General features: G+C 34.9%; 1 pseudogene; it reads right to left on the bottom strand.

The window, feature by feature from the left end:
• Window positions 1–395: 395 nt before the first annotated feature.
• Window positions 396–1,774, bottom strand: LOC117022114 (elongation factor 1-alpha 1-like; annotated as a pseudogene).
• Between the last annotated feature and the right edge of the window lie 11,762 nt (window positions 1,775–13,536).

Raw genomic sequence — 13,536 nt, 5'->3', positions numbered from 1 at the left:
TCCACAAAACATCCCCCTTTCCTTATGAAGGTTTTGCAATGCATTGGAATCATTAACCAGTTTTAACTACCATATTTCCCCCAAATTAGGATCTAGCCAGACAATCAGTTCTAAAAGTGTTTTCTGGAGCAAAAATTAATATAAGACCTTGTCTTATTTCACTATAAGCGTGGGTTTTATATAATATAACGTAAGACCAAGTCTTATATAATATAACACCATATAATACCAGGTCTTATATTAATTTTTGCTGCAAAAGACACATTACAGCTGATTGTCCGACTAGGTCTTATTTTCGGGGAAACAGGGTATTAAACTTAAATGGCCAATTGAGAGAAACAGTTCTGAGACCATTCTTCCACCACTGATTAAGTGGCAGGTATTGGGGGTAATGTTCATGTAGACTTCTGAGCTTTCTGAGTATACTTGGTGACCTTGCCAGCTCCAGCTGCCGTCTTGTCCACTGCTTTGATGACACCCACAGCAACTGTCTGTCTCATGTCACGAACAGCAAAATGGCCCAGAGGAGGATAAGTCAGAGAAGCTCTCAACACACATGGGCTTGCCAGGAACCATATCGACAATGGAAGCATCACCAGATTTCAAAAACTCCAATCCATCTTCCAGCTTTTTTCCTGAATGACAATCAATCTTCTCCTTCAGCTCATCAAATTTGCAAGCAATGGGAGCTGTGTGACAATCCAGCACAGGTGCTTATCCAGCACTCATTTGGCCTGGATGGTTCAGGATAATCACCTGAGCCGTAAGCCAGCTGCCTTCATTGGTAGGTCACGTTTGCTGTCACCAGACACATTGCCACAATGAACATCTTTGACAAACACATTCTTGACATTGAAGCCCATGTTGTGCCCAGGAAGAGCTTTAGTGAGAGCTTCATGGTGCATTTCAACAGACTAATTCAGCTGTAACTCTGACTGGAACCAAGGTGACCACTATGCCGGCTTTGAGAACACCAGTCTCCACTTGGCCCACAGGGACAGGACCAATACCACCAATTTTGTAGAATTTCTGGAGGGGCAGACGTCGGAGCCTGTCAGTTGGACGAGTTGGTACAGGATAAAATCAGAGTTTCAAGCAGTGTGATTCCATTCGCATTGCCATCTGTACGGGTGACTTTCCATCCCTTGAACCAAGGCATATTAGCACTTGGCTCTGGCATATTGTCACCATTCCAACCAGAAACTGGCACAAATGCTACTGTGTCAGGTTTGTAGCCAATTTTCTTAATGTAGGTGCTAAATTCCTTAATGGATTCCTCATATCTCTCCTGGATGTAGGATGGCGCAGTGGAATCCATTTTGTGAACACCAACTGTAAGTTGTTTCATACCCAGTGTGTAAGTCAGAAGGGCATGCTCATGGATCTGCCCATTCTTGGAGAGACCTGCTTCAAATTTACCACCAACAGCAGCAACAGCAGCAACAACAGCCTGAGGTGTGCCTGGAATTATGTTTTTGGTCAAGTCTCTGTGTCCTGGGGCACCAGTGATGGTCACGTAATACTTGCTGGTCTTGAGTTTCTACAAGGAGCTATCAATGGTGACCCCACGCTCACGTTCAGCTTTCAGTTTACCCAAGACCCAGGCATACTTCAAGGAGTCCTTCCCCATCTCAGCAGCCTCCTTCTCAAATTTTCCAATGGTTCTTTTGTTGATCCCACCAGATTTGTATATCAGATGGCCAGTAGTGGTAGACTTCCCAGAATCTACATGTCCAATAACTATAATGTTGATGTGAATCTTTCCCTTTCCCATTTGGCTTAGATTTAGTGGCAGTTTTTATGACACCTGTGTTCTCGTGGCAAGCCCACTGTGAAAAATAAAGGGCAGTGCCTATTTATAGGCAACCAGGAATGATAGAGGGGACCTCCAATCTCGAATCATGTGACTTTTATGACAGTCACACAAGATTGTTATGGATTTAATGAGCTGGAGCAGGTATATATATTTCTTTCTTTTATATAGTCATAGTTCTGCCAATCTATCTCAAAAGTTTGCTTCATACAATGAGATAACAGACATGAAAATATGGTGACAATTATAAAGTTCTTAAAACATCATTTAATAAATGGCAGCCTTAGTGAATGTACCTATTGCTTATTGTCTACTCATTGCTTATTGCTTTATGAAACTGTCAGTATTCTGTTTCTTCCACATCTGACAGGGAACTTAGTGTGGTGTTAAGACAGTCTGGAACAGACTGTCTGCATCCAAATCGTATTTGTAATACCAACTGGAACAAGTAACTTAACCTCCTTTTACCTCAGTTTCCCTTGCAGTAAAATGGGGTAACTACCTCACAGAGTGTAAGTAAATTAAATATGTGTAAGGAAATTAGATTAAATAGGTGTAAAGAAAAATTGTGTGAAGTAGTTATCATCTTTTCAGTCCGGCAAAGGCAATTTCTCCCAAGACGCAGTAGTGTTCAGAACTGTTGTCTGGGGCAATGATAGGACAACCTGTGACATCTACAGTAATATCCAGTGATGCCCAGCAGCAGTGACTTGGTCCACCTGGCCATGCTTCTTGTGCTAAAAGATGCTCTTTCTACTTGCTCTTCTTGACCCTGGAGAGCTGCTGATTCTTGCAAGATTTCCAAATCCAGTTCTCCAAGCAGTTATTTATTTTGTAACCCACTGCTTCTTTTCCATTCTATTCTACTTAAGATAACAAAACAGTCAGTTTCTATTGTTTACAATCATAATTTCTAAATGACATAGTATTAATGAGGTATCAGAGTGCAGTAGCACTCTGAGGTATCTGAGGTATCAGAGTGCAGTAGCACTCTGATGTCCTGGTTGCACTATTTACTCCTGATAAATAATATCACATCACTTTATGTCTCTGCACCTTATTCTCCTCATTTATAAAATTGAAATTATATACTGAACCTGCAGACTCGTGCTAGGGATAAAATGATGCTAGCATCTAACATAGTCTCTGGAAAACAGGGTTCAATAGTGGTAACCAAAGAGTGATAATCCAAACTCTTTTTGGTTATTTCTCTTTGCTTGTGACTCTTCAATCACTGAAATTCCTTCAAGGAATTTACCCTGAATTGAATTCTGGGAATGCGTTTGACAACATACATTATGGTGCAGGATTTTAAAGCTTTGCTAAAGAAAAGCTAAATTAGTCATATTGCTTACATTTTATATACCTTAGGACACCTCGAACTCTCCAAGTATGAATCAGAACTTCAGATTGGGTGAAAACAATCAGCTTACTGTTAGACAGAAATTCCTTTTACTCTATCCTTGGTTTCCATGAGGAGAGATTAAGTGTTTCTCCACCTACTTAACACCTCTGCCTTTCTCCCTCTTGCTACCTACAGGGAACACACATTCCCCACCACCACTATCAGCACCCCCATAGTAAGAGGCTCTCCCAGCTCAACATCACCTAGAATTAAGTGAGCGAACCTCCCCAGAAATGGGACTCATGTACTAGGAGGCCCATCCCTCTCTTATGCTGAGCTGTGTCCTCTTACCTGTCTTTCTTGATCAGTAGTAAAGGTAATATTTAGGTCTCTAGGACTCTCCTTTGTTTTATTTCTTAAATTGCTCAGAACCATGGTGGAGAAGAGAGATGTTACTTATTGGAGTGGGGCGGGGCGGGGGGGGAGGGCTCAGGAGCCTAACCCATCAAGAGGAGGCTAAAAGAGTTCCAGATTTGATAAAAGATTCAATTGCCCTAACCAAATCTACTCAAACTTCCCGGGCTGTATTTAGGGGACTCTGTAGACACAGTTGCCTCTCTTAGGTTAGTGCAAAAGTAATAGCGATTTTTGCAATTTTTTTTTAAAACTTTTAAAACGTGATTACTTTTGCATCAACCTAATACCATGTTTCCCCAAAAATAAGACCTACCTTTATAATCAGCTCTAATGAGTCTTGTGAAGCAAAAATTCATATAAGACCAGGTCTTATTTTACAATAAGACCTGGTATATAATATAATATAATATAATATAATATAATATAATATAATACTGGGTCTTATATTAATTTTTGCTCCAAAAGACGCATTAGAGCTGATTGTCCGGCTAGGTCTTATTTTCGGAGAAACAGTATAATAAAGGGTAAAACATGGCTTTGACTGCAGTTGTAAGGGGCTATGGCTGGCAGGTGATTCTCTGTGGATAATGTTACAGTGAGCCTTTAGGAAAACCCATTATGAATTATTTATCAGGCATTACACTTTTAATACTCTCAGACAACATACCATCAGCAAACAACAAAATTAAAGGCATTGCACTGACTAGTTTGAGTACTAGTCCTTAGCAAGAACGGTGTCATTCAAGAGATGATGCGAGATGAGGAAACTGAGCCTCAGAGGAGTTAAATAACCTGCAGAGACAGATATGGAGTAATCAGTGACATGAAGATTAGAACAAAAGGTTTTTGATTCCAAATTTGTTCTCCTTCATTGTATATATACACAACTTTTATAAATGAAAAAAATTCACCCTAGTTTAGAAATAAGATTGACAGTTTCGGACACATGCGTATAATTGTTCATCTCTCCCATGCCCCAAAAAGAATATTTTTAAAAATTTAAATCAAAATAGTCATAGTGTGAAGCTTAAAATCAAGGAATTCAAGTCATAGAGGAAAACATAGAATAAGGCTAATCAGGGATTTAGTGGGGGGGAAAAGGAAAAAAATCATCTCTATCTATAGCTGTATCTCACAATCCCTTCTCAATAGACAGACTTTCCACTATCCATTAACTTCAGCAGACAGCTGCTTGAATTGTACCCATTATCTGTATAAATATATAATGTCCCAAGTGTGCAATTATGTTAGCCCACAGTGAAGAATGCCTTGGTTTGAAAATCCATGTGCTGGAAACCTGACTGATTCTGAAGTATTTGCATTTGAAAGGATAGAAACTCTTCACAGAAACTGTCAGTAGCTCAATGCATCCTATTAGTGCACATTTTATACTAAAGAAAGAGCATTATGGCTGGGAATTCTCTCTTTCTCCCCAGCCAGGGAGATAGACTTTTCTTATCATAGTTTATTGAGACTGGGGTTACTTGGCTCATTGCCCAATCCTTCAATGCAGAACGTTCTTGCCATGCACATTTGGGATTGTAATACATATTTTAAAAATCCATATATGAAACATAGTATGGCAGTCCATTTACTACTTAATCAATACTATCATTCATTCACAAAACTAAATATACATGTTTGTTTCATTGTAATCGCATTATCAACATTCAAAAAACCTTCCAAAACATTTTTCCTAAGTGCTTGACTAGACACAAAATGATTGTGTATTTTCTTAGGAAGTTAACAATTTAAATAAAATTGCAAACTTTGTAAGTGTAGTGTATGACTATATATAGAAGACAAATGATCTGTTTAATTTTAAATTTGATTAACATTTGTTTTTATATAACCTTATCATTAATATTTTCCATTGGAAAATACATTTTGAATAAAGATGATAAACTGTCAATGTTTCTATCCTCAACACCCACTGAATTCTGCTAAAAACTGAGTCATTTAGTCAAGATATTAGGGTAACTCTTAAGCCCTAAGACCAATTCTAATAATACTGGCAAGATAGGATACTGTTACATGTGAATATTAACTAATGATATAAGGCAATGATAAAAATTTTTTAACGTGTAAGTTAACGAAGGGAATTCTGAGAAAGAATTGATCACAGTAGATTGAATGGAACATGGAGTATTACATAGGCCATGCAGGAGTTAAACCAGCCACTGAAGGATAGATAATATTTGAAAACAAGTTTTGAAGAGAAAAGTAACATGTGCAATCCCCAGACCCTAAAGAGAAGATTGTGTGTGTGCCACAAAATAGAGCTGAGGACATTAACAAATGAACACAGTCTTGTAGAACCGTGTTCTACATAAAGAAGCAAAGATTTCAAAGTTGGGGTGCACCTTGGTTTGTAACATTCACTGTGCTGTTTCATACACCTGGATGTGGTTAAAAAAAATAGCAGGAGTGTGGATTAATATCCAGATGTTAGGAGGTTATTAAACTGAACAGAGCTAATTAGTCAAAAGAGCAGAAAATTTAAGAAAATGGAAGCCTGGCAAAAGTGTCACTGTGGAAGTTCCATCATATAAAGCATTCAGGTAGATCTCTTTTAACATGAAAGAAGCTGGGGCCACATGAAATTGTTATTCTACTGCATTTGTGGGATCACTAGGCATTTACACAAGTATTTATGAACAACTTACTATATGTGTGGTATTCTACAAGATAATCAGGAAATAAAGATAAGTGGAATACAATACTGCTTTCTAGGAACTGTAAATTCTAACAAGAGATGATAGTTTGGATGGATGGATGGATGGATGGATGGATGGATGGATGGATGGATGGATGGATGGATGGATGGACCAATAGATGAAATATCAGCCTAATAAGTGGTTTACTCAATTAAGGAAAGGCGCCTTTAAAGGATTAGGTGCTTTATTCCGCTTGAAACATTGGCATTTGAACAGATTCAAAGTATTTGAAGGACAAATCCCTATTCACATTCTGATAGGCGATCTCCTATTACTCTGTTTTGGGCTCTTGCACAGACATATATGCTGACCACCTTGGGCCATCTTATAATTATTTTGCTGTAGTGGTCAGACTCTCCTCAGGTTTTGATACATATAGATACAAATTTTTCCCCTTAATTCCCTTAAGCAGAATGAACACAAGACCACATTCTTTTTCCCCTTTTCCAAAGGCTTGAAAGTAGTAGAGGGAAACACAAGATAGTCAAAGAAAACATGGGGCTACTGGTTGACAGATTCTCGTTTCTGGATCCCAGGAAATATGGTTCCTACTAGATATATTTGTTCTTAGCTCCAACAGACATCTAGTTTGCTAAGTGCCTCATCCTTCTAAACAGAAATTAAGTGTTCTTTCTTGCACTTTTCTGCCCCATCCTATTTGTCCTTATGACCAACCAGCAAGAGTTAAAATTAGTTTGCCATATACCACTCCCTTTGGATTATCATCTCACAATAGAGTTAGTCTTTTTCAGGATAGTTTAGGGTAAAAGTGTCAAAGCCAAAATCCCTATGTTTCTATACTACCTTTGCCATTATTTACCAGCTGGGTGATATTTGGGAAATTACTTAACCTTCCTGTGCCTCCATTTTATCAGTAAATTGGGGTTCATAATATTAGGTTAGTGCAAAAGTATTTGTGGTTCCAAGGTTAAAAATAATTGGAAAAACTACAATTACTTTTGCATCAACCAATAGTACTTTTTTCATCAGGTGGTTATGAGATTTCAGTGATAATAATGTTAATTATTCCTAGCAGATAATGTTCAATTAATGTTAAACATACCATTATTCTTATTTGAAATAAACCATATATTCAATATCCTTATCTGATGGATATTTACTCAGATATCTTTCCTGTGTCAAGTCTTCAAAAACAATATTTAGAAGCTGCTTTACATTTGTTTAACTAAAGGATTTATCCTGGAATAAAGGACATCTGCTTAAAATATATGTAGTACCTTAACTGCAATAGCTAAAAAAGGCTGGTACATCATATGTAGCCTGACAGTTGCAATTTTGTCTTTGTTTTGATTTTAATTTGAAGGATGTTTTAAATGAGGTTTTCCACTGCTTTAGAAAACAGAAACAAGACATAATCTGAGAACACACAGAAGACTTTAACGTAGTTTGTATTAGGAATATAAGGACTTTCTTATTAAAAATGTTCTCAGAACCACACTAATCTTTATGCTTTCAGAATTTATTGCCTGAAAAAAAAATGCACAACAGCATGCTACCATATAAAGCTTTGAAAGATTTTGCAATTTATTAATTACAACTATGCATTGGAATCTGCATCTGGAATCAAGATGTCAAGCGATGCCCAACCAGAAAGCTATCTGGGATAAGTAGATTCACTGTTGATTGCTGTTACCTGCTTCAAACGTGCACTGAACCCTACCCAGAAGCCTTATTATAAACCCAAGAATATCTCACTCTGCCACCTGTCTCTCAATCCCTCTTAACTATGGGCAAAGCTCCAATTCTCCACCAGTTCTCCTTCCACTCATTCTTCTTGACCTCAAGTCCTAATTTGTGAAGAAAATATTATAAGCAGCCACCAAGTGAGAAATACCTCATTTCACTAATATCAAGAAATATAAGCCTACATCCATTTATCTTCCATTTGTGGTTGAAAATAGACATATACTTATTTATCTTAAGTACAGTGTCTCCAATTATTTTGGATACTATTCTATTCTCAGTTCGCTAATATTACAATATCTGGCAACACAGATAAAAATACTTATTTCTACCCTTTGTATAAAAGTCTCTCTCAGCTGAGTCTTTCCTATTGATTTCTCTTTTTTTTAATTGAGATATAATTGACATATAACATTATATTAGTTTTGGGTGCATTACGTAATGATTTTATATTTGTGTATGTATTGAGAAATGATAACTACATGTACAGTTAACATCCATCACCACTCAGTTACAATTTTTTTCTTGTTATGAGAACTTTAAGATTTACTTTCTTAGCATCTTTCAAAGAGTATCATTTACTATATAGTATTATTACACAGTATTATTCTCAGTATACAACACAGTATTATTAACTACAGCCACCATGTTGCAAATGACATCCTCAGGACTTATTTATTTTATAACTAGACATTTATGCCCTTTGCCCGCCTTCACCTATTGCACCCATCTTCCACTCCCCAACACTGGCAACCACCAAATTGTTCTCTGTATCTATGAGTTCAGTTTTTCGTTTTTGTGTTTTGCGTTTCTTCTTTTTTTCTTTTTTCAGATTCCACATATACTCATAAGTGAGACCATACAGTATTTGTCTTTGCCTTTCTGACTTATTTCACTTAACATAATGCCCTTGAGGTCCATCACATTGATTGCACATTGTTGCAAATGGTGAGATTTCCTTCTTTTTTCATGGCTGAATAATATTCTCCTATGGCTTATCAGTATCTTCAAGTCTCTCCTAGTATAAGAAAAATCCTCATTCATACCCAACCTCAAGCTCCTTCCCTCTCTCTCTCTTCCTCTTCCCAGGCAGTTTTCATAAGTTTTGCTGGTATTTATTTGTTACATTTTCACACTTCTCATTCATTCTTCAAGCTATTATAATATGGCTTTTTGGCCATCACTTAAATTATAATCTTGCTAAAATATTTCTACAATGATTTTTTCTTAAAGGTCTGTATAGATTTTGAATTATCTATGCTTGAAATAGTCTGTATAATTTTCTCCTAAATTCAGTGTTATTTACTGAGCAGATTCAAAACTTCTAGCTGGTAATTGGACTATTAATTAGTTATATGTCTTCTTGAATGAATTTTGGTAGACTATCTTTATTTTTTCTTCCTTTTGCATTCTTTGGGTTCATTTTGTTATCTCTTCTAAGTTTTGAAGATGATTTTTAGCCTTTCCTTCTTTCATAAATAAGCTTTTCGCTCAGTTTTAACATGGAGTACTTTCATTATTGTTTCATCATGTATATATTTTTGTTTTCTTCTTTATTAGTTATTTGGAGGGGTAATATGTAATTTCAATTATATATTTAGTACTTTAAAATTATATTTTTTATGTTTTATTTCTAACTCAATAATATTGTAGTTATTTTGTATAATTTACTGTTCTCAATTATCTGGTTTGATTAGATTTGCATTATACAGTTTATTTTAAAGTCAAATACACACACACACATATATGTGTGCTTCATATGTGCTTGAAAAAATGATATACTCTCTAATTTTGGAATTGAAGGTTCAATGTATGTTCATGAGAGCAAAGTTATTAACTATGTTGTTTACATCTGCTATATCTTTACTAACTTTGAAGTTTTGATCTCATAATATCCAGTTGAATGGCATTTCCCTGTATAATGGTATTTATTCTGCCTACAATCTGTCTTTTTTTTTTCTTTATATATCTTTGGCTATGTTATTAACTGCAAAACAAAACAAAAAAAAGAGGGGCAGGGGGGAAATTTGCCCTATATTTCTCATATCAATTGAAAACTATTATCCTAAATAATGGTTTTTACCCTAAAGTCTATTTTGTCTGATATTAAAATACCTTTCAGTAGCTTTATCTTAGTTGCCAATTCCATGCTTTTTCTTTCATCTTCCCTGGGTCCTCATGTTTCATATGAATCTCCTGTGAATTACACATACTATACATAGATTTTTGAAAATACAACTGGATAAACTCTACAAGTGTTGTTTTGTTTTTGTTTTTGTTTTGTTTTGTTTTTTAAATTAAAGTTTATTTGGGTGACAATTGTTAGTAAAGTTACATAAATTTCAGGTGTACAATTCTGTAATACATCATCTATATCTCACATTGTGTGTTCACCACCCAGAGTCAGTTCTACTCCATCACCATATATATGACCCTGTTTACCCTCATCTACCACCCCTCTACCCTCCTTCCCTCTGGTAACCACTAAACTATTGCTTATGTCTATGAGATTTTGTTTCTTCATTTGTTTGTCTTGTTCATTTGTTGTTTTCAGTTTTATATATTACATATCAGTGAAATCATATGGTTCATGACTTTTTCTGTCTGACTTACTTCGCTTAGCATTATAATTTTAAGATCCATCCATGTTGTTGTAAATGGTACCATTTCGTCTTTTCTTATGGCCAAATAGTATTCCATTGTGTATATATACCATAACTTCTTTATCCATTCATCCAATCCTATCGAAGGATTACAAATGTTTCTTTCAACAAAGTCTGTGCTTTCTTACTACTGATTTTTCCCCATTTATAACATATGCTTTCTTTTAAATCAATTAATATTTTTCCATTTACACCATATGCTTTTTGATATCTAGTTATTTGTATATTTTAATGGTTAAATTTATACTTAAACATATTTAACACATTCTAAAATAAAGACAATCTATATACCTTCCCCAAACAGAATTCTAGTGTATTTTAACTATCAACGTAAAATACCTAACATAGGTAAACATCCATGATTTCTTTGAGAAATATTTAGTTTTATTTAGGCTTTTAACCACTTATTTGTTTTCTTAACTTATCTAACAAACACTGTAAAATGCTGACCGTGTGCAAAGTACTACTTTAAACAATTTCAAATGCTTATCTTTTTAATCTTCAAAATAATCTTTTGAGGATATTATTGTTGAAATTTCAATATTTTCATTTTGTTTTTCAGGTTTTTACATATGTTTACCATTTTATTTGCTTACCGTTTATTTTTAGACTGAATTTTTTTTTCTGTATTCAATTCAATATATTTGTTCCTGTAACACAACATTGAGAAGTTCTGCTATGGAGAAAGCATTGCCAATAAACTTTCTACAATTTCTCTGAAAAACAACTTTATTCTGCCCTTGTTCTTGATTGTTTACTTATATAAAACATATTTACTGTTATTTAAATTACCTCCTTTTTTACTTTTAGTACAGTTTTCTAAATTTGTTGCTCAAGAGAAATCTCTTATTGGTATTATTACTTTTTCTATTTAGGTCATTTTTGTTTCACTTTGAGTGCTTTTAAGAAGTTCTCTGTCTTTGTAAATTTAAAAATTGACCACAATTTGATTAAATGTGGAGTATGTTTGTTTTACTGTGCTTCCTAAAGATGAGCATTTCTATCTTTTACCAATTCTAAAAAATTCTAACGCATTCCCCCTTTAAATATTTCCTACTCAAAACCTTACAGAATTCCCATTCTGGAATTCCAATTAAATGTGTCATATTTTCTTGCTCTATCTACCGTATCTATAACTATCCCTCTTACATTCCGCTTTTCTTTGTAAATTTCATTACATATATTTTAGACAGTAAGGCTATTCTCTCCTTAGCTACTCATAATATAATTTGTAAGACATTCATTGAGTTTTTAATTGAAATAATTATGTTTTGCTTTTCTAGAAATTTTATTTATTTCTTTTCTATAGTTGCTGTTATTAATTTTGCTTTTTCTATTTTTGCTTTCTCACGTTTTGAATTCCCCCTTTTAAGTTATTAAGCATTTTATATAATTACATTATAGTTTTCATCTAATCATTCCAATACATTTTGCCCTTGAGGCTTTAATAGTGCTATTTGTTGTTTTTGCTCTATTTCATGGTGGCTTGTTTCCTCATGTGTGGTATAATTTGGAATTATGAGGTAATATTTTAGTGAACATAACCTGTGATAACACTGAAAGTCTTATTTTAATGTACTTTTCTTCAAAAAAAATACGCATTCATGCTGTCTCTTGTCCCAAGGTGCTTGTGATTATATTAAATAGAATCTTGGCTGGGGATTTTCTAGACTAAAAAAAGTGAATATTCAAACTCCTCATAGGAATTAGAGAAGAACTCTGGTTATTGATTCTCAGCACAGAGTTTATTTTTCCCAGCAAGACCACAGTGCCAAAGGCAATATACCTTATTGTCTCTCTTTTGTGGAAAGCGGGATTTTTGTTTGTTTGTTTGTTTTTATTCCTTCTCCACAGGTATAGTCATTTGAGGGTCTAATCTTTATTAATGAACCTCAATTCCAACTCTCCAATTTTCACAGACCCAAAGCTTTGTATCCTGTACTATGCATAGCTATTAAACCAAAAATTTTAAGTTAAAAAAAAAATTCTCTCACAAATTGCCATCATTCACTCAAGTTTACCATTCAAGTTTTAAGTTTTCCAGGTCCTTCTTAAATTTGAATCTTGGTGGTAGTCTTACGTCCTTCTGGACTTAGTTTCATATTATTGTTGTTATCCAATAGCTTTATAATTTATTTTAGTGTGTGTGTTTCATACATAGTCATTTCATTTCCTCTGGCTAAAATCAACAAAAATCCTCATGTCTGTATATCTAGTGGATATCTGATTAATTCTTCTACAATTCAACTTACTTTTCAGTAGCACTGAATGCTGTGGACTCTTCTCCTTAAAAGACTTTGTTCTCTTGCCTTCCACTATACTACCACTCTCCTGTTTTTCTCCTACCTCACCGGCTGGTCTTTCTGATGCATTTAATGTTTCATGCTCGTTTAGCAGACATTAAATGATAAAATGATCTAAGCTTCGTCCTAGGTCCTCTCTTAACTGTACTTTCTCTCTGAGTGTTCTTGCCATTTTCATTCTGAATAATGACCAACAGAGATATCCTTTGAAAGTACATATCTGATTATTTCACTCCACTGCTAATATTTCAATAATCTAAGAAGAAAGATACATTTTATTAGTATTACCTGCAAAGGCCTTGGAGAAGATCTCTCCCCACTTACCTATTTCTCCAGATCCATGCTTACTCTCCTTTTTACTTCATGTTTGCATTGACCTTCATTTGTTCTTCATAGTCACTATGCTTACTGCTAATATAAGGCTTTGAGGAAGCACTGACTTTTGCCTGACACAGTATTCCATTTCTTTGTCATCTAAATAATTCCCACTCATTTTTCAGAACTCAGAATCCAGCTTGGAGCTGTCTTTACTAATTGCCTTGAGTATCTCAAATCCATTTTTAATTTACTCTCA

The sequence above is a fragment of the Rhinolophus ferrumequinum genome, chromosome 5, assembly GCF_004115265.2.
Source record: "Rhinolophus ferrumequinum isolate MPI-CBG mRhiFer1 chromosome 5, mRhiFer1_v1.p, whole genome shotgun sequence".
Classification (NCBI taxonomy): domain Eukaryota; kingdom Metazoa; phylum Chordata; class Mammalia; order Chiroptera; family Rhinolophidae; genus Rhinolophus; species Rhinolophus ferrumequinum.
This window is presented reverse-complemented; position numbering and strand designations above follow the sequence as displayed.